General features: G+C 46.1%; 1 protein-coding gene across 1 annotated transcript in view; it reads left to right on the top strand.

Annotated features, from left to right (window-relative positions):
* Positions 1–12,582: 12,582 nt before the first annotated feature.
* The window catches only part of LOC311123840 (4-aminobutyrate aminotransferase, mitochondrial-like), a 66,662-nt gene continuing 56,957 nt past the window's right edge, over positions 12,583–22,287 (top strand). The window contains exon 1 of the mRNA XM_084198065.1: positions 12,583–12,729. The gene's annotated coding sequence lies outside the window, so the exon portion shown is untranslated. The remainder of the gene's footprint in view (positions 12,730–22,287) is intronic.

Here is a 22,287-nt window from a genome sequence, read left to right as displayed (position 1 = left end):
AACAATGTCAGGCAGGTGTTGACCTCTACAGTCAGAACAATGTCAGGCAGGTGTTGACCTCTACCGTCAGAACAATGTCAGGCAGGTGTTGACCTCTACTGTCAGAACAATGTCAGGCAGGTGTTGACCTCTACAGTCAGATCAATGTCAGGCAGGTGTTGCCCTCTACAGTCAGAACAATGTCAGGCAGGTGTTGACCTCTACAGTCAGAACAATGTCAGGCAGGTGTTGACCTCTACAGTCAGAACAATGTCAGGCAGGTGTTGACCTCTACAGTCAGAACAATGTCAGGCAGGTGTTGCCCTCTACCATTAGTACAATGTCAGGCAGGTGTTGACCTCTACAGTCAGAACAATGTCAGGCAGGTGTTGCCCTCTACCATTAGTACAATGTCAGGCAGGTGTTGACCTCTACAGTCAGAACAATGTCAGGCAGGTGTTGCCCTCTACCGTTAGTACAATGTCAGGCAGGTGTTGACCTCTACAGTCAGAACAATGTCAGGCAGATGTTTACCTCTACAGTCAGAACAATGTCAGGCAGGTGTTGACCTCTACAGTCAGAACAATGTCAGGCAGGTGTTGACTATCGTCAGAACAATGTCAGGCAGGTGTTGACCTCTACAGTCAGAACATTGTCAGGCAGGTGTTGACCTCTACCGTCAGAACAATGTCAGGCAGGTGTTGACCTCTACAGTCAGAACAATGTCAGGCAGGTGTTGACCTCTACAGTCAGAACAATGTCAGGCAGGTGTTGACCTCTACAGTCAGAACAATGTCAGGCAGGTGTTGACCTCTACAGTCAGAACAATGTCAGGCAGGTGTTGACCTCTACAGTCAGAACAATGTCAGGCAGGTGTTGCCCTCTACCATTAGTACAATGTCAGGAAGGTGTTGACCTCTACAGTCAGAACAATGTCAGGCAGGTGTTGACCTCTACAGTCAGAACAATGTCAGGCAGTGTTGCCCTCTACAGTCAGAACAATGTCAGGCAGGTGTTGACCTCTACAGTCAGAACAATGTCAGGCAGGTGTTGACCTCTACAGTCAGAACAATGTCAGGCAGGTGTTGACCTCTACTGTCAGATCAATGTCAGGCAGGTGTTGCCCTCTACAGTCAGAACAATGTCAGGCAGGTGTTGACCTCTACAGTCAGAACAATGTCAGGCAGGTGTTGACCTCTACAGTCAGAACAATGTCAGGCAGGTGTTGCCCTCTACCATTAGTACAATGTCAGGCAGGTGTTGACCTCTACAGTCAGAACAATGTCAGGCATGTGTTGCCCTCTACCGTTAGTACAATGTCAGGCAGGTGTTGACCTCTACAGTCAGAACAATGTCAGGCAGATGTTTACCTCTACAGTCAGAACAATGTCAGGCAGGTGTTGACCTCTACAGTCAGAACAATGTCAGGCAGGTGTTGACTATCGTCAGAACAATGTCAGGCAGGTGTTGACCTCTACAGTCAGAACATTGTCAGGCAGGTGTTGACCTCTACCGTCAGAACAATGTCAGGCAGGTGTTGACCTCTACAGTCAGAATAATGTCAGGCAGGTGTTGACCTCTACAGTCAGAACAATGTCAGGCAGGTGTTGACCTCTACAGTCAGAACAATGTCAGGCAGGTGTTGACCTCTACAGTCAGAACAATGTCAGGCAGGTGTTGACCTCTACAGTCAGAACAATGTCAGGCAGGTGTTGCCCTCTACCATTAGTACAATGTCAGGAAGGTGTTGACCTCTACAGTCAGATCAATGTCAGGCAGGTGTTGCCCTCTACCGTTAGTACAATGTCAGGCAGGTGTTGACCTCTACAGTCAGAACAATGTCAGGCAGGTGTTGACCTCTACAGTCAGAACAATGTCAGGCAGGTGTTGACCTCTAAAATCAGAACAATGTCAGGCAGGTGTTGACCTCTACAGTCAGAACAATGTCAGGCAGGTGTTGACCTCTACAGTCAGAACAATGTCAGGCAGGTGTTGACCTCTACAGTCAGAACAATGTCAGGCAGGTGTTGCCCTCTACCATTAGTACAATATCAGGCAGGTGTTGACCTCTATAGTCAGAACAATGTCAGGCAGGTGTTGCCCTCTACCATTAGTACAATGTCAGGCAGGTGTTGACCTCTACAGTCAGAACAATGTCAGGCAGGTGTTGCCCTCTACCATTAGAACAATGTCAGGCAGGTGTTGACCTCTACAGTCAGAACAATGTCAGGCAGGTGTTGCCCTCTACCGTTAGTACAATGTCAGGCAGGTGTTGACCTCTACAGTCAGAACAATGTCAGGCAGATGTTGACCTCTACAGTCAGAACAATGTCAGGCAGGTGTTGACTATCGTCAGAACAATGTCAGGCAGGTGTTGACCTCTACAGTCAGAACATTGTCAGACAGGTGTTGACCTCTACCGTCAGAACAATGTCAGGCAGGTGTTGACCTCTACAGTCAGAACAATGTCAGGCAGGTGTTGCCCTCTACAGTCAGAACAATGTCAGGCAGGTGTTGACTACAGTCAGAACAATGTCAGGCAGGTGTTGCCCTCTACCATTAGTACAATGTCAGGCAGGTGTTGACCTCTACAGTCAGAACAATGTCAGGCAGGTGTTGACCTCTACAGTCAGAACAATGTCAGGCAGGTGTTGAGCTCTACAGTCAGAACAATGTCAGGCAGGTGTTGACCTCTACAGTCAGAACAATGTCAGGCAGGTGTTGACCTCTACAGTCAGAACAATGTCAGGCAGGTGTTGCCCTTTACCATTAGTACAATGTCAGGAAGGTGTTGACCTCTACAGTCAGAACAATGTCAGGCAGGTGTTGACCTCTACAGTCAGAACAATGTCAGGCAGGTGTTGCCCTCTACCATTAGTACAATGTCAGGAAGGTGTTGACCTCTACAGTCAGATCAATGTCAGGCAGGTGTTGCCCTCTACCGTTAGTACAATGTCAGGCAGGTGTTGACCTCTACAGTCAGAACAATGTCAGGCAGGTGTTGACCTCTACAGTCAGAACAATGTCAGGCAGGTGTTGACCTCTACAGTCAGAACAATGTCAGGCAGGTGTTGCCCTCTACAGTCAGAACAATGTCAGGCAGGTGTTGACCTCTACAGTCAGAACAATGTCAGGCAGGTGTTGACCTCTACAGTCAGAACAATGTCAGGCAGGTGTTGCCCTCTACCATTAGAACAATGTCAGGCAGGTGTTGACCTCTACAGTCAGAACAATGTCAGGCAGGTGTTGCCCTCTACCGTTAGTACAATGTCAGGCAGGTGTTGACCTCTACAGTCAGAACAATGTCAGGCAGATGTTGACCTCTACAGTCAGAACAATGTCAGGCAGGTGTTGACTATCGTCAGAACAATGTCAGGCAGGTGTTGACCTCTACAGTCAGAACATTGTCAGGCAGGTGTTGACCTCTACCGTCAGAACAATGTCAGGCAGGTGTTGACCTCTACAGTCAGAACAATGTCAGGCAGGTGTTGCCCTCTACAGTCAGAACAATGTCAGGCAGGTGTTGACTACAGTCAGAACAATGTCAGGCAGGTGTTGCCCTCTACCATTAGTACAATGTCAGGCAGGTGTTGACCTCTACAGTCAGAACAATGTCAGGCAGGTGTTGACCTCTACAGTCAGAACAATGTCAGGCAGGTGTTGAGCTCTACCGTCAGAACAATGTCAGGCAGGTGTTGACCTCTACCGTCAGAACAATGTCAGGCAGGTGTTGACCTCTACAGTCAGAACAATGTCAGGCAGGTGTTGACCTCTACCGTCAGAACAATGTCAGGCAGGTGTTGACCTCTACTGTCAGAACAATGTCAGGCAGGTGTTGACCTCTACAGTCAGATCAATGTCAGGCAGGTGTTGCCCTCTACAGTCAGAACAATGTCAGGCAGGTGTTGACCTCTACAGTCAGAACAATGTCAGGCAGGTGTTGACCTCTACAGTCAGAACAATGTCAGGCAGGTGTTGACCTCTACAGTCAGAACAATGTCAGGCAGGTGTTGCCCTCTACCATTAGTACAATGTCAGGCAGGTGTTGACCTCTACAGTCAGAACAATGTCAGGCAGGTGTTGCCCTCTACCATTAGTACAATGTCAGGCAGGTGTTGACCTCTACAGTCAGAACAATGTCAGGCAGGTGTTGCCCTCTACCGTTAGTACAATGTCAGGCAGGTGTTGACCTCTACAGTCAGAACAATGTCAGGCAGATGTTTACCTCTACAGTCAGAACAATGTCAGGCAGGTGTTGACCTCTACAGTCAGAACAATGTCAGGCAGGTGTTGACTATCGTCAGAACAATGTCAGGCAGGTGTTGACCTCTACAGTCAGAACATTGTCAGGCAGGTGTTGACCTCTACCGTCAGAACAATGTCAGGCAGGTGTTGACCTCTACAGTCAGAACAATGTCAGGCAGGTGTTGACCTCTACAGTCAGAACAATGTCAGGCAGGTGTTGACCTCTACAGTCAGAACAATGTCAGGCAGGTGTTGACCTCTACAGTCAGAACAATGTCAGGCAGGTGTTGACCTCTACAGTCAGAACAATGTCAGGCAGGTGTTGCCCTCTACCATTAGTACAATGTCAGGAAGGTGTTGACCTCTACAGTCAGAACAATGTCAGGCAGGTGTTGACCTCTACAGTCAGAACAATGTCAGGCAGGTGTTGACCTCTACAGTCAGAACAATGTCAGGCAGGTGTTGACCTCTACAGTCAGAACAATGTCAGGCAGTGTTGCCCTCTACAGTCAGAACAATGTCAGGCAGGTGTTGACCTCTACAGTCAGAACAATGTCAGGCAGGTGTTGACCTCTACAGTCAGAACAATGTCAGGCAGGTGTTGACCTCTACTGTCAGATCAATGTCAGGCAGGTGTTGCCCTCTACAGTCAGAACAATGTCAGGCAGGTGTTGACCTCTACAGTCAGAACAATGTCAGGCAGGTGTTGACCTCTACAGTCAGAACAATGTCAGGCAGGTGTTGCCCTCTACCATTAGTACAATGTCAGGCAGGTGTTGACCTCTAAAGTCAGAACAATGTCAGGCAGGTGTTGCCCTCTACCGTTAGTACAATGTCAGGCAGGTGTTGACCTCTACAGTCAGAACAATGTCAGGCAGATGTTTACCTCTACAGTCAGAACAATGTCAGGCAGGTGTTGACCTCTACAGTCAGAACAATGTCAGGCAGGTGTTGACTATCGTCAGAACAATGTCAGGCAGGTGTTGACCTCTACAGTCAGAACATTGTCAGGCAGGTGTTGACCTCTACCGTCAGAACAATGTCAGGCAGGTGTTGACCTCTACAGTCAGAATAATGTCAGGCAGGTGTTGACCTCTACAGTCAGAACAATGTCAGGCAGGTGTTGACCTCTACAGTCAGAACAATGTCAGGCAGGTGTTGACCTCTACAGTCAGAACAATGTCAGGCAGGTGTTGACCTCTACAGTCAGAACAATGTCAGGCAGGTGTTGCCCTCTACCATTAGTACAATGTCAGGAAGGTGTTGACCTCTACAGTCAGATCAATGTCAGGCAGGTGTTGCCCTCTACCGTTAGTACAATGTCAGGCAGGTGTTGACCTCTACAGTCAGAACAATGTCAGGCAGGTGTTGACCTCTACAGTCAGAACAATGTCAGGCAGGTGTTGACCTCTAAAGTCAGAACAATGTCAGGCAGGTGTTGACCTCTACAGTCAGAACAATGTCAGGCAGGTGTTGACCTCTACAGTCAGAACAATGTCAGGCAGGTGTTGACCTCTACAGTCAGAACAATGTCAGGCAGGTGTTGCCCTCTACCATTAGTACAATATCAGGCAGGTGTTGACCTCTATAGTCAGAACAATGTCAGGCAGGTGTTGCCCTCTACCATTAGTACAATGTCAGGCAGGTGTTGACCTCTACAGTCAGAACAATGTCAGGCAGGTGTTGCCCTCTACCATTAGAACAATGTCAGGCAGGTGTTGACCTCTACAGTCAGAACAATGTCAGGCAGGTGTTGCCCTCTACCGTTAGTACAATGTCAGGCAGGTGTTGACCTCTATAGTCAGAACAATGTCAGGCAGATGTTGACCTCTACAGTCAGAACAATGTCAGGCAGGTGTTGACTATCGTCAGAACAATGTCAGGCAGGTGTTGACCTCTACAGTCAGAACATTGTCAGACAGGTGTTGACCTCTACCGTCAGAACAATGTCAGGCAGGTGTTGACCTCTACAGTCAGAACAATGTCAGGCAGGTGTTGCCCTCTACAGTCAGAACAATGTCAGGCAGGTGTTGACTACAGTCAGAACAATGTCAGGCAGGTGTTGCCCTCTACCATTAGTACAATGTCAGGCAGGTGTTGACCTCTACAGTCAGAACAATGTCAGGCAGGTGTTGACCTCTACAGTCAGAACAATGTCAGGCAGGTGTTGAGCTCTACAGTCAGAACAATGTCAGGCAGGTGTTGACCTCTACAGTCAGAACAATGTCAGGCAGGTGTTGACCTCTACAGTCAGAACAATGTCAGGCAGGTGTTGCCCTCTACCATTAGTACAATGTCAGGAAGGTGTTGACCTCTACAGTCAGAACAATGTCAGGCAGGTGTTGACCTCTACAGTCAGAACAATGTCAGGCAGGTGTTGCCCTCTACCATTAGTACAATGTCAGGAAGGTGTTGACCTCTACAGTCAGATCAATGTCAGGCAGGTGTTGCCCTCTACCGTTAGTACAATGTCAGGCAGGTGTTGACCTCTACAGTCAGAACAATGTCAGGCAGGTGTTGACCTCTACAGTCAGAACAATGTCAGGCAGGTGTTGACCTCTACAGTCAGAACAATGTCAGGCAGGTGTTGCCCTCTACAGTCAGAACAATGTCAGGCAGGTGTTGACCTCTACAGTCAGAACAATGTCAGGCAGGTGTTGACCTCTACAGTCAGAACAATGTCAGGCAGGTGTTGACCTCTACTGTCAGATCAATGTCAGGCAGGTGTTGCCCTCTACAGTCAGAACAATGTCAGGCAGGTGTTGAGCTCTACAGTCAGAACAATGTCAGGCAGGTGTTGACCTCTACAGTCAGAACAATGTCAGGCAGGTGTTGCCCTCTACCATTAGTACAATGTCAGGCAGGTGTTGACCTCTACAGTCAGAACAATGTCAGGCAGGTGTTGCCCTCTACCGTTAGTACAATGTCAGGCAGGTGTTGACCTCTACAGTCAGAACAATGTCAGGCAGATGTTTACCTCTACAGTCAGAACAATGTCAGGCAGGTGTTGACCTCTACAGTCAGAACAATGTCAGGCAGGTGTTGACTATCGTCAGAACAATGTCAGGCAGGTGTTGACCTCTACAGTCAGAACAATGTCAGGCAGGTGTTGACCTCTACAGTCAGAACAATGTCAGGCAGGTGTTGACCTCTACAGTCAGAACAATGTCAGGCAGGTGTTGACCTCTACAGTCAGAACAATGTCAGGCAGGTGTTGCCCTCTACCATTAGTACAATGTCAGGAAGGTGTTGACCTCTACACTCAGATCAATGTCAGGCAGGTGTTGCCCTCTACCGTTAGTACAATGTCAGGCAGGTGTTGACCTCTACAGTCAGAACAATGTCAGGCAGGTGTTGACCTCTACAGTCAGAACAATGTCAGGCAGGTGTTGACCTCTAAAGTCAGAACAATGTCAGGCAGGTGTTGCCCTCTACAGTCAGAACAATGTCAGGCAGGTGTTGACCTCTACAGTCAGAACAATGTCAGGCAGGTGTTGACCTCTACAGTCAGAACAATGTCAGGCAGGTGTTGCCCTCTACCATTAGTACAATATCAGGCAGGTGTTGACCTCTATAGTCAGAACAATGTCAGGCAGGTGTTGCCCTCTACCATTAGTACAATGTCAGGCAGGTGTTGACCTCTACAGTCAGAACAATGTCAGGCAGGTGTTGACCTCTACAGTCAGAACAATGTCAGGCAGGTGTTGACCTCTACCGTCAGAACAATGTCAGGCAGGTGTTGACCTCTACTGTCAGAACAATGTCAGGCAGGTGTTGACCTCTACAGTCAGATCAATGTCAGGCAGGTGTTGCCCTCTACAGTCAGAACAATGTCAGGCAGGTGTTGACCTCTACAGTCAGAACAATGTCAGGCAGGTGTTGACCTCTACAGTCAGAACAATGTCAGGCAGGTGTTGACCTCTACAGTCAGAACAATGTCAGGCAGGTGTTGCCCTCTACCATTAGTACAATGTCAGGCAGGTGTTGACCTCTACAGTCAGAACAATGTCAGGCAGGTTTTGCCCTCTACCATTAGTACAATGTCAGGCAGGTGTTGACCTCTACAGTCAGAACAATGTCAGGCAGGTGTTGCCCTCTACCGTTAGTACAATGTCAGGCAGGTGTTGACCTCTACAGTCAGAACAATGTCAGGCAGATGTTTACCTCTACAGTCAGAACAATGTCAGGCAGGTGTTGACCTCTACAGTCAGAACAATGTCAGGCAGGTGTTGACTATCGTCAGAACAATGTCAGGCAGGTGTTGACCTCTACAGTCAGAACATTGTCAGGCAGGTGTTGACCTCTACCGTCAGAACAATGTCAGGCAGGTGTTGACCTCTACAGTCAGAACAATGTCAGGCAGGTGTTGACCTCTACAGTCAGAACAATGTCAGGCAGGTGTTGACCTCTACAGTCAGAACAATGTCAGGCAGGTGTTGACCTCTACAGTCAGAACAATGTCAGGCAGGTGTTGACCTCTACAGTCAGAACAATGTCAGGCAGGTGTTGCCCTCTACCATTAGTACAATGTCAGGAAGGTGTTGACCTCTACAGTCAGAACAATGTCAGGCAGGTGTTGACCTCTACAGTCAGAACAATGTCAGGCAGGTGTTGCCCTCTACCATTAGTACAATGTCAGGAAGGTGTTGACCTCTACAGTCAGATCAATGTCAGGCAGGTGTTGCCCTCTACCGTTAGTACAATGTCAGGCAGGTGTTGACCTCTACAGTCAGAACAATGTCAGGCAGGTGTTGACCTCTACAGTCAGAACAATGTCAGGCAGGTGTTGACCTCTACAGTCAGAACAATGTCAGGCAGGTGTTGCCCTCTACAGTCAGAACAATGTCAGGCAGGTGTTGACCTCTACAGTCAGAACAATGTCAGGCAGGTGTTGACCTCTACAGTCAGAACAATGTCAGGCAGGTGTTGCCCTCTGCCATTAGTACAATATCAGGCAGGTGTTGACCTCTATAGTCAGAACAATGTCAGGCAGGTGTTGCCCTCTACCATTAGTACAATGTCAGGCAGGTGTTGACCTCTACAGTCAGAACAATGTCAGGCAGGTGTTGCCCTCTACCATTAGAACAATGTCAGGCAGGTGTTGACCTCTACAGTCAGAACAATGTCAGGCAGATGTTGACCTCTACAGTCAGAACAATGTCAGGCAGGTGTTGACTATCGTCAGAACAATGTCAGGCAGGTGTTGACCTCTACAGTCAGAACATTGTCAGGCAGGTGTTGACCTCTACCATTAGTACAATGTCAGGCAGGTGTTGACCTCTACAGTCAGAACAATGTCAGGCAGGTGTTGACCTCTACAGTCAGAACAATGTCAGGCAGGTGTTGAGCTCTACCGTCAGAACAATGTCAGGCAGGTGTTGACCTCTACCGTCAGAACAATGTCAGGCAGGTGTTGACCTCTACAGTCAGAACAATGTCAGGCAGGTGTTGACCTCTACCGTCAGATCAATGTCAGGCAGGTGTTGACCTCTACTGTCAGAACAATGTCAGGCAGGTGTTGACCTCTACAGTCAGATCAATGTCAGGCAGGTGTTGCCCTCTACAGTCAGAACAATGTCAGGCAGGTGTTGACCTCTACATTCAGAACAATGTCAGGCAGGTGTTGACCTCTACAGTCAGAACAATGTCAGGCAGGTGTTGACCTCTACTGTCAGATCAATGTCAGGCAGGTGTTGCCCTCTACAGTCAGAACAATGTCAGGCAGGTGTTGACCTCTACAGTCAGAACAATGTCAGGCAGGTGTTGACCTCTACAGTCAGAACAATGTCAGGCAGGTGTTGCCCTCTACCATTAGTACAATGTCAGGCAGGTGTTGACCTCTACAGTCAGAACAATGTCAGGCAGGTGTTGCCCTCTACCATTAGTACAATGTCAGGCAGGTGTTGACCTCTACAGTCAGAACAATGTCAGGCAGGTGTTGCCCTCTACCGTTAGTACAATGTCAGGCAGGTGTTGACCTCTACAGTCAGAACAATGTCAGGCAGGTGTTGACCTCTACAGTCAGAACATTGTCAGGCAGGTGTTGACCTCTACCGTCAGAACAATGTCAGGCAGGTGTTGACCTCTACAGTCAGAACAATGTCAGGCAGGTGTTGACCTCTACAGTCAGAACAATGTCAGGCAGGTGTTGACCTCTACCGTCAGATCAATGTCAGGCAGGTGTTGACCTCTACCGTCAGAACAATGTCAGGCAGGTGTTGACCTCTACAGTCAGAACAATGTCAGGCAGGTGTTGCCCTCTACAGTCAGAACAATGTCAGGCAGGTGTTGACCTCTACAGTCAGAACAATGTCAGGCAGGTGTTGACCTCTACAGTCAGAACAATGTCAGGCAGGTGTTGACCTCTACTGTCAGATCAATGTCAGGCAGGTGTTGCCCTCTACAGTCAGAACAATGTCAGGCAGGTGTTGACCTCTACAGTCAGAACAATGTCAGGCAGGGGTTGCCCTGTACCATTAGTACAATGTCAGGCAGGTGTTGACCTCTACAATCAGAACAATGTCAGGCAGGTGTTGCCCTCTACCGTTAGTACAATGTCAGGCAGGTGTTGACCTCTACCGTCAGAACAATGTCAGGCAGGTGTTGACCTCTACAGTCAGAACAATGTCTGGCAGGTGTTGCCCTCTACAGTCAGAACAATGTCTGGCAGGTGTTGCCCTCTACAGTCAGAACAATGTCAGGCAGGTGTTGAGCTCTACAGTCAGAACAATATCAGACAGGTGTTGACCTCTACAGTCAGAACAATGTCAGGCAGAGACAGAATGGTCATTATAGGGCAATTCTGGCAAATTCCAGATGCGCTGGTCCATTTGTTGCGTACTTGGCCTGTTTAAATTGGGGGTTTTGCCATTATTTGGCTAATAATGGGGGCCATGAGAAACAAAATGGGCTGGTGTGGGGGCCGGTGTGGGGGCCGGTGTGGGAGCCGGTGTGGGAGCGAGTGTGGGGGCCGGTGTGTGGGCCAAGGTAAAAAATGGGCTGGTGTGTTAGAAGTGCCTTGGCTGATTTCTGGTCCCAGTCCAACTCTGGTGTCAGCAATGCCTTGACTGATTTCTGGTCCCAGTCCAACTCTGGTGTCAGCAATGCCTTGACTGATTTCTGGTCCCAGTCCGTCTCTGGTGGCAGGTGTTGCACTCTACAGTCAGAGCAGCCTATCAGGTGTTGTCCTCTACAGTCAGAGCAGCCTATCAGGTGTTGTGCTCTATAGTCAGATCAGCCTATCAGTTGAGGATATTTTACTGCTTGTAGGTCTTAGATAACCTGTCAAATGCAAATGAAATGGTTGGTTGTTTGAGCTTGGTGTGTGTCACCCAGATATGTGTGCGTGTCGTGCATGTGTGTTGCATGAATGTGCATTCAACAGTTAACAAATAGAAATGTCCAATTTCATCCAGGACCTATATACTAGGCGGTGTCCGAGGAAGGCCCAAAACATTTAAAAGACTCCAGCCACCAAAGTCATAGACTGTTCTCTATGCTACCGCACGGCAAGCGGTACCGGAGCACCAAGTCTAGGACCAAAAGGCTCCTTAACAGCTTCTACCCCCAAGCCATAAGACTCCTGAACAGCTAATCAAATGGCCACCTGGACTATCTACATTGATACCCCCCCCCACATTGACTCTGTATTTTACTGTTACTTTTCATTTTATTTTTTACTTTAGTTTATTTAGTAAATATTTTCTTAACTCTTTCTTGAACTGCATTGTTGGTTAAGGACTTGTAAGTAAGCATTTCACGGTAACGTCTACACCTGTTGTATTTGGAGCATGTGACAAATAAGATTGTATTTTATTAGAATTTCATGTTATGTTCAGATAGAACAAAATAGACTGTCATCTGAAAAGCTGTCCATAGACTACTGTAGCCAATAACTTGTTATGCAAATGTTGATACGCGTCATGAATGATTGACAAGGAGCAAAGGTATGTCAGTCACATAGGTCTACATCTCGTTCATGTCTATCAGTCATTTTCAACTAGGTTATTATTCTGGCATGGCATGATCTCAGGGTGGCAAACTGCACTCTGAGACTCTGACATAACTTGACATAATCTGTTTATGAGTCCAATGTAACATTTTCCTTGTTTTATCATTGAGTGGTTCGTGTTTATCCACCCCAGTCGGCTACCTTGACACTGTTCTGTGATACTGATACTTTGTTAACGTAATGTCATGAATTCGATGAATCGTCTGGAGTTCCGCTGAACTCGGAAGCCCCGGCGCTCATTGGCCAGTATTAGTTCCTTTTGATTACTTCGGCTTCTGCTATTGGCTGAGCCGGACTCACCGTGCCCGTAGACCCGCCTCCTCCCAGCAAAGAAGGCAGATTCTGATTGATAATTTAAAGGCAGTCTGTCAGTCGGTCGTTTCACCCTTCCAGCGCGAGTCTTTACCGTTTTTACATAAAGTGTTTCAGCCAGCCAGTCGGACCGCACGACTCGAGCGGACACAAAGCTTCCTGCCGTACCGGGTGAAGCCTTGGTGAGTTCCCCTATGCGCTGTCATCTCTCTCTCTGACACGCGCGCACGCACACACAAACACCAAATATCTCTGCACGCACACGGACGCACAGACATGTTACATGTGGAACCCACCGCGCGCGCTACTGCGCTAGCTGTTGTATGGCTCATAAAGCACGCTTTTCAATCGTCTTTGTCTGCAAGACAAATCTGCACTTATTTAGCAATGACTCTGGACATTTTCTGTGTTGAGGTGCGCGCTTTTGCCTATATCCTATTTACAAATACAGGAGAGTAGGTAGGCTTTCTATCTAGTGAAGAGGTCAACGGCGTTGCCAGATAGGCTACTAGTCTATAACGTTACTACACTGTAGCGCTGCTGTCCTATGAAGCCTAGATAGTAAATTGTCATTTTGCATTGTTTCGCTTTCATTCTGCGTTCTAGTAGTCTGCTGCAGACCGACAGACAGACTGTCTTCTTCTTGCCTCTTCTCTGCGGAAGGGATCCAGACTGATCCAGTCGGAACCGGTTCATAAGACACTGGTCTACAGTTGTTGTGCAACAGCGCAGTGCTCTTCTGCTAGCGCCCAGTGGCAGGCTGTTTATTCTGGTTCTAAAGGCGGCTATGATTGATTTGCATAACACTAGCCGGTAACACTTTACTTAAAGGATATCGTCATAGACTTATCTCTATTACCTCTTATTCCAGAGCTTGCAGGTATAATCCCATATAATTAATTACTAGAACTAATTGTATAGGATCTCTGTGTAATGCATTATGATGTAGTTATAATGCATCGTAAGGATGTCAATAGGATGTATGACCCCCTGAAAAGTATTGCTTTATACAGGGGGAATAGGTGCCATTTGGGACTAGCATGTTTCTGAACCTGTCAGGGTTACTGGAGGTCACAGCCAAGACCATGTGGGTGGGGATGTTGTTGTGAGATCACTGGTTCCACGAAAGCTTTAGTACAGAAACACTTCAACTTCTGACAGCACGTGTGTGTCCCAAACGGCACCTTGCCTCTTCCCTATTTAGTGCTGTACTTTAGCCTTATGGGCCCTGGTTAAAAGTAGTGCACTATATAGGGAATAGGGTGATATTTGGGATGCAAACCATATATCTTACAAATTGCCCAGCACTCTCCAAGTCCCTACAGAGACAGATTGGGGACAGACGGGGGATGAAGGTGTGGGAAGTCTAGAATAGACTAGGACTGAACTTCCCAGGGTTGGGCTGGAGGAACTGAATGAACCTTTTAATGCAGTGCTGTCGATCTAGCACCTTTACAGAGAGTCATGTAACATCTCATTTTGATGTTACACAATGATCACAGCACAGTAAACTCCACCCTGAGAGCTCTGTCATTATGGGGAAAAGGTACACCCCAAACAGTGTTTAGTTTAAATGAAATATCAGAATCACACAGAAACAGACTGCTCATTTTCCTTTATTCTCCCTGATAGTTATCAGTTGAAGTATCCTGGGGAATGTTTTCTGGATTTTAGCTATCTTTATCTCAGAGCTTTGATGTCAATAGCATGTATGACCCCCTCAAAAGTAGGGCTTTGTACAGTCGTGGTCAAAAGTTTTGAGAATGACACAAGTATTGGTCTACGCAAAGTTCGCTGCTTCAGTGTTATGAGATATTTTTGTCAGATGTTACTATGGTATACTGAAGTATAATTACAAGCATTCCATAAGTGTCAAAGGCTTTTATTGACAATTACATTAAGTTTATGCAAAGAGTCAATATTTGCAGTGTTGACCCATCTTTTTCAAGACCTCTGCAATCCGCCCTGGCATGCTGTCAATTAACTTCTGGGCCACATCCTGACTGATGGCAGCCCATTCTTGCATAATCAATGCTTGGAGTTTGTCAGAATTTGTGGGTTTTTGTTTGTCAACTCGCCTCTTGAGGATCGACCCCAAGTTCTCAATGGGATTAAGGTCTGGGGAGTTTCCTGGCCATGGACCCAAAATTTCGATGTTTTGTTCCCCGAGCCACTTAGTTATCGCTTTTGCCTTATGGCAAGGTGCTCCATCATGCTGGAAAAGGCATTGGTCGTCACCAAACTGTTCTTGGATGGTTGGGAGAAGTTGCTCTCGGAGGATGTGTTGGTACCATTATTTATTCATGGCTGTGTTCTTAGGCAAAATAGTGAGTGAGCCCACTCCCTTGGCTGAGAAGCAACCCCACACATGAATGGTCTCAGGGTACTTTACTGTTGGCATGACACAGGACTGATGGTAGCGCTCACCTTGTCTTCTCCGGACAAGGTGTTTTCCGGATGCCCCAAACAATCGGAAAGGGGATTCATCAGAGAAAATTACTTTACCCCAGTCCTCAGCAGTCCAATCCCTGTACCTTTTGCAGAATATCAGTCTGTCCCTGATGTTTCTCCTGGAGAGAAGTGGCTTCTTTGCTGCCCTTCTTGACACCAGGCCATCCTCTAAAAGTCTTCGCCTCACTGTGCGTGCAGATGCTCTCACGCCTGCCTGCTGCCATTCCTGAGCAAGCTCTGCACTGGTGGTGCCCCGATCCCGCAGCTGAATCAACTTTAGGCGACGGTCCTGGTGCTTGCTGGACTTTCTTGGGCACCCTGACGCCTTCTTCACAACAATTGAACCTCTCTCCTTGAAGTTCTTGATGATCCGATAAATGGTTGATTTAGGTGCAATCTTACTAGCAGCAATATCCTTGCCTGTGAAGTCCTTTTTGTGCAAAGACGGCACGTGTTTCCTTGCAGGTAACCATGGTTAACAGAGGAAGAACAATGATTTCAAGCACCACCCTCCTTTTACATTTTAGTCATTTAGCAGACGCTCTTATCCAGAGCGACTTACAGTTAGTGAGTGCATACATTATTATTTTATATTTTTTCACACTGGCCCCCCGTGGGAATCGAACCCACAACCCTGGTGTTGCAAACGCCATGCTCTACCAACTGATATTTAATTAATGGCAATGCTTTTCTTAGCTGCTATAAATGCTTGGTTACACAGTTTCTTCTGATAATTCTCCAGTATCCAAAACATTTTTAGCAAACAAAAACAGGGAGAAGGGAGATCTGTAGACATGCTGAGATAAAACAACATACACTTTGCCAGAATTCAGCCTGCCTTTAAAAGAGCATAACATATGCAAATATGTCCCCTTTTGTGTATTACACCTCCAGCAGAGGAATTACATTTCTGAGTGCATGATATTCAGATTCACTGACATATGTTACGTTCTATGTATGGTCTTGAACTGCAGTAATTTATGCCCGAGATTATATGAACATGACTGGGCATTCAAACATATCTGTTGCCATTCATCATCATCAATAGTTTCTCCCAGGTCTTCCTCACATTTTTTTTTACATGTTTAGTGTCATCGGGAAAACCTATCAACCCTTGATACAGTTTGGAAATCGACTTTAAAAATAGGTTTGTCAGACTGCCTTTAAATAGTTTAAATCTTTTAAGCTTCTGGCTTGTCCAGTGTTTGCTGCACAGAGATAATAAAGTGTTGTATCTGCAAAAGTGCACCTCAGCGCCATCACAGACTGGTCTTCCCTGGTTGCCCTGCTGAGACCCCTGTCACCACCTGATCCTGCTCAGATGAGGCATGACAAAGAATTACCCTGGTGTACATTTATACATTATATTATCCAATAATATAATCAATGGTTCAATAATTGAAATGACAATTATTTCCAGAATGTAGCCTACCCATCAACTCAAGATGAAACGTTGTATCCATTCACTGATTGTTAAAATATACTGCAAAATTCACCTGAGCTCCGTAGACTGGTCTTCCCTGGCTTTCTGACCATGCTGGGACACCTGTCACCATCTGATCCTGTGAAGAGATGATGAGCATAGTGTTGTGTACTGACTGTGCACCATGACAGTGAAGCTTGTAGAGCTGTTTATACCGTGTCAGTGTGAAAAGTAGGGAATGATCTAGGGAAATAATAACGTTACAGTGCTACTGACTAATAAAAACGGACATTGGTAACGTTAGCCAACGTTTGACTAGCTCTAATGGTACATGAACTGTTAGTTAATTTACATGAAAATTAGTTAATTTACTTCTGTTGAAACAGGACAAAACAAAGGCTGCAAAACATGTCCATACACAAAACTGATGGATACTGCTACCTGACATATAACTAGAGGCTAGAGCTGAACTGGCTGTGGTAGCTACTAGCTAGCTAGCTAGTTCCTTCACTTCAGACAGAACTTCAGTCAAGAGGGGATGAAACATTAGCTAATGTTAGGCCTACATGTCAGTTACACTGGGACTATATAATGTATATATATATATTTTTTATTTCTGTTAAGTCAAACAGCAGTTACCTTGCCTACATCAGTCAAATAAAGAGTAGCCAGTTTCTGCTCTGCTTGATTTTACAGCTCAACACACACAGACAGCAGCTGCCTCAATTCATCTTTCCCTTGCCGGTCCTATAAGCCTTTCAGAAGCTTTACCTTCACACAGCCTGTCTGTGCGCTCTGTAGTATGGTCCTAAAGCAGACCAATGCCACTTTTTGTATCACAGTGCAATGATAAAACTGTGGGGGACAAAAATGCAATTTCATAATGTGTGTGTGTGGGGGGGGGGGGGGGGGGTCATGTCCCCAGTGAAAGTTGCGCCCCTGGCCAATGATGACTTTAAAACTGTCTGTGACAGGAGAAACTGAGGATGGATCATCAACATTGTACTTACTCCACAATACTAACGTAATTGACAGAGTGAAAAGAAGGAAGCCTGTATAGAATAAAAATATTCCAAAACATGCAGCCTAAAGTAATACTGCAAAAAATGTGGATAAAGAAAGGAACTTGATGTCCTGAATACAAACCGTTATGTTTGGGGCAATTACAACACAACACATCACTGAGTACCAAGCATGGTGGTAGCTGCTTCATGTTATGGGTATGCTTGTCATCAGCAAGGACTAGGGAGTTTTTTGGGGGGATAAAAATAAACGGAATAGAGCTAAGCACAGGCAAAATCTTAGAGGAAAAGCTGCTTTCCAACAGACACTGGGAGACAAATGTACCTTTTCAGCAGGACAATAACCTAAAACACAAATTACAATTAAATCGCACCTTGTAACACAAGAATGTGGAAAAAATCAAGGGGTGTGAATATTTTCTGAAGGCACTGTATATCAACAAAAACAATTATACATTTAACATAATACAAAAAAAGAATACTAACAGCAACAATTGATAAATTAAATCTACAAGGGTTCATGTGTATGACAAGGTGGGAGCTACTGTCTCTATGATATTATGACAGGCCAGGACATAATCTGGAGCTAGATCTACTGTTTCTATTATATTATGACAGACCAGGACATAATCTGCAGCTAGATCTACTGTCTCTATGTATTCTCCTAACAAAAGGCACATTTTCTCCTCAACAGGCAGTTCAAGAAGTCCTGCATTTCTTTCTTTAAATGTAATGAGATCAATACCTCTGAGTCATATGTGGATCAGTGGAGTAGGAAGAGCTGCTCCTCCTCTACACCACCTGACCCACAGTGTTTACAGTCTTTCTTCTCTGGCCGTCCATGTTTTTCTATGGCGTCCTGTCTCTATGGCCAGGCTATGGTCACTGAGTCTGTACATTGTTAATTTCTTCCTTTGTTTGAATTCTTTGATTTTGACGAGGTGTTGTGCTTTGATATCTCTATTTAGAATTTGGTAACATTTCGTTTAGCCAAATATTAGTGTATGGATTTTGGATAGAGATTTCTATTTGTTTGAATTTAATTATTGATGGTTGAATGGTTGAAATTAGCCGGTGCTTTTGGGCCAGTTGCTCTAAAGGGTCTCTCTCTCTGGGTTGGGCCAGTTGCTCTAAAGGGTCACTCTCTGGGTTGGGCCAGTTGCTCTAAAGGGTCTCTCTCTGGGTTGGGCCAGTTGGTCTAAAGGGTCACTCTCTGGGTTGGGCCAGTTGCTCTAAAGGGTCTCTCTCTGGGTTGGGCCAGTTGCTCTAAAGTGTCTCTCTCTGGGTTGGGCCAGTTGCTCTAAAGGGTCACTCTCTGGGTTGGACCAGTTGCTCTAAAGGGTCTCTCTCTGGGTTGGGCCAGTTTCTCTAAAGGGTATCTCTCTGGGTTGGACCAGTTGCTCTAATGGGTCTCTCTTGGTTGTGCCAGTTGCACTAAAGGGTCTCTCTCTGGGTTGGGCCAGTTGTTCTATAGAGTCACTCTCTGGGTTGGGCCAGTTGCTCTAAAGGGTCTCTCTCTGGGTTGGGCCAGTTGCTCTAAAGGGTCTCTCTCTGGGTTGGGCCAGTTGCTCTAAAGAGTCTCTCTCTGGGTTGGGCCAGTTGCTCTAAAGGGTCACTCTCTGGGTTGGGCCAGTTGCTCTATATGGTCTCTCTCTGGGTTGGGCCAGTTGCTCTAAAGGGTCTCTCTCTGGGTTGGGCCAGTTGCTCTAAAGGGTCACTCTCTGGGTTGGGCCAGTTGCTCTATATGGTCTCTCTCTGGGTTGGGCCAGTTGCTCTAAAGGGTCATTCTCTGGGTTGGGCCAGTTGCTCTATATGGTCTCTCTCTGGGTTGTGGTGTTTGCATCAGAAAGCCTTGTGATGATAATATTCTGGATTACAGTGTGTTAGCTGAGTCCGGAATCTGTGCTGGGGGGAATCTCCCAAAAACTGCCCTATAGGCTAGGTTTGGGGCAATACATGTGCACACCTACAATATTTGTACTAAATTCCAGGTGTACAATTTCAGTGGGGCTTTTATGATGTATATTTTAATTTGTAAAGGGGGCCCCAAATTTCGCTACCATATAGAAGGATTGGAGTTATGACAGAGTCAAATAATTTAAGCCAAATTCTAATTGGTGGGTTACATTTATACAGGGTCTTTCTAAATGCAAAATATGCTCTGTGTGATTTATCTGTTAGAGATGTTATGGCCATGTCAAACCGCCCAGATGAACTTCTAGTCAGACCAAGGTCACTATAGTTGGTGGTGTGTTTCAGGGTTGTTTCTCCCAGGGTGAAATGGTCTCTCTCGCTCTAGCTCTCTCTCTCATTGCCAGGGTGACTGATTATAGACCATGGTTCTGTCATGAGGTTATTAACTCTGTGTGTTTGAGTTTCAGCTGAACACTATCACTATAGGACAGGCTGTCTGTATATGACTGAACACTATAGGACAGGCTGACTGTATATGATGGAACACTATAGGACAGGCTGACTGTATATGATGGAACACTATAGGACAGGCTGACTGTATATGATGGAACACTATAGAACAGGCTGACTGTATATGACCATTTAGCAGACTCTTTTATCCAAAGCAACTAACAGTCATGTGTGCATACATGTTATGTGTGGGTGGCCCAGAAATCGAGCCACTATCTTGGCGCTGCAAGTGCCATGCTCTATCAACTGAGCTATAGTGCAATCGCTCCCTTTCTATCATGTAGACTTCAGTACCGGAGACGCTCCCTTTCTATCATGTAGACTTCAGTACCGGAGACGCTCCCTTTCTGTCATGTAGACTTCAGTACCGGAGACGCTCCCTTTCTGTCATGTAGACTTCAGTACCGGAGACGCTCCCTTTCTGTCATGTAGACTTCAGTACCGGAGACGCTCCCTTTCTGTCATGTAGACTTCAGTACCGGAGACGCTCCCTTTCTGTCATGTAGACTTCAGTACCGGAGACGCTCCCTTTCTATCACGTAGACTTCAGTACCAGAGATGCTCCCTTTGTATCATGTAGACTTCAGAACCGGAGACGCTCCCTTTCTGTCATGTAGACTTCAGTACCAGAGACGCTCCCTTTCTGTCATGTAGACTTCAGTACCAGAGAGTATATACAACTGAAACGACATGACGTTACAGGAACTATAGTATAGGAATCTTGTATCTGGCCTCTCAGAGATAGGTTAAGTAGCTCAGGCTTTCATACACCCTGCACTCTCCCTCTCTCCTGTTCTGCCTCAGTAGATCTGAATACACATCTGATGTATAGATACATGTTGGAATATCTCTATGGTACTGTAGATAGTAATATAAATACAGTGTTGGTGTAGATCTCTACGGTACTGTAGATAGTAATATAAATACAGTGTTGGTGTAGATCTCTACGGTACTGTAAATAGTAATATAAATACAGTGTTGGTGTAGATCTATAGATGTGTTGTAATATCTCTACAGTACTGTAGATAGTAATATAAATACGATGTTGGTGTAGATCTCTACAGTGCTGTATATAGTAATATAAATACAGTGTAGATCTATAGATGTGTTGTAATATCTCTACAGTACTGTAGATAGTAATATACAGTGGGGGGAAAAAGTATTTAGTCAGCCACCAATTGTGCAAGTTCTCCCACTTAAAAATATGAGAGAGGCCTGTAATTTTCATCATAGGTACACGTCAACTATGACAGACAAATTGAGAAAAAAAAATCCAGAAAATCACATTGTAGGATTTTTAATGAATTTATTTGCAAATTATGGTGGAAAATAAGTATTTGGTCACCTACAAACAAGCAAGATTTCTGGCTCTCACAGACCTGTAACTTCTTCTTTAAGAGGCTCCTCTGTCCTCCACTCGTTACCTGTATTAATGGCACCTGTTTGAACTTGTTATCAGTATAAAAGACACCTGTCCACAACCTCAAACAGTCACACTCCAAACTCCACTATGGCCAAGACCAAAGAGCTGTCAAAGGACACCAGAAACAAAATTGTAGACCTGCACCAGGCTGGGAAGACTGAATCTGCAATAGGTAAGCAGCTTGGTTTGAAGAAATCAACTGTGGGAGCAATTATTAGGAAATGGAAGACATACAAGACCACTGATAATCTCCCTCGATCTGGGGCTCCACGCAAGATCTCACCCCGTGGGGTCAAAATGATCACAAGAACGGTGAGCAAAAATCCCAGAACCACACCTAGTGAATGACCTGCGGAGAGCTGGGACCAAAGTAACAAAGCCTACCATCAGTAACACACTACGCCGCCAGGGACTCAAATCCTGCAGTGCCAGACGTGTCCCCCTGCTTAAGCCAGTACATGTCCAGTCCCATCTGAAGTTTGCTAGAGTGCATTTGGATGATCCAGAAGATGATTGGGAGAATGTCATATGGTCAGATGAAACCAAAATATAACTTTTTGGTAAAAACTCAACTCGTCGTGTTTGGAGGACAAAGAATGCTGAGTTGCATCCAAAGAACACCATACCTACTGTGAAGTATGGGGGTGGAAACATCATGCTTTGGGGCTGTTTTTCTGTAAAGGGACCAGGACGACTGATCCGTGTAAAGGAAAGAATGAATGGGGCCATGTATCGTGAGATTTTGAGTGAAAACCTCCTTCCATCAGCAAGGGCATTGAAGATGAAACGTGGCTGGGTCTTTCAGCATGACAATGATCCCAAACACACCGCCCGGGCAACGAAGGAGTGGCTTCGTAAGAAGCATTTCAAGGTCCTGGAGTGGCCTAGCCAGTCTCCAGATCTCAACCCCATAGACAATATTTGGAGGGAGTTGAAAGTGTTGCCCAGCGACAGCCCCAAAACATCACTGCTCTAGAGGAGATCTGCATGGAGGAAT

The sequence above is a fragment of the Coregonus lavaretus genome (assembly GCF_964263955.1).
Source record: "Coregonus lavaretus genome assembly, contig: HAP1_SCAFFOLD_134, whole genome shotgun sequence".
Classification (NCBI taxonomy): Eukaryota; Metazoa; Chordata; class Actinopteri; order Salmoniformes; family Salmonidae; genus Coregonus; species Coregonus lavaretus.
This window is presented reverse-complemented; position numbering and strand designations above follow the sequence as displayed.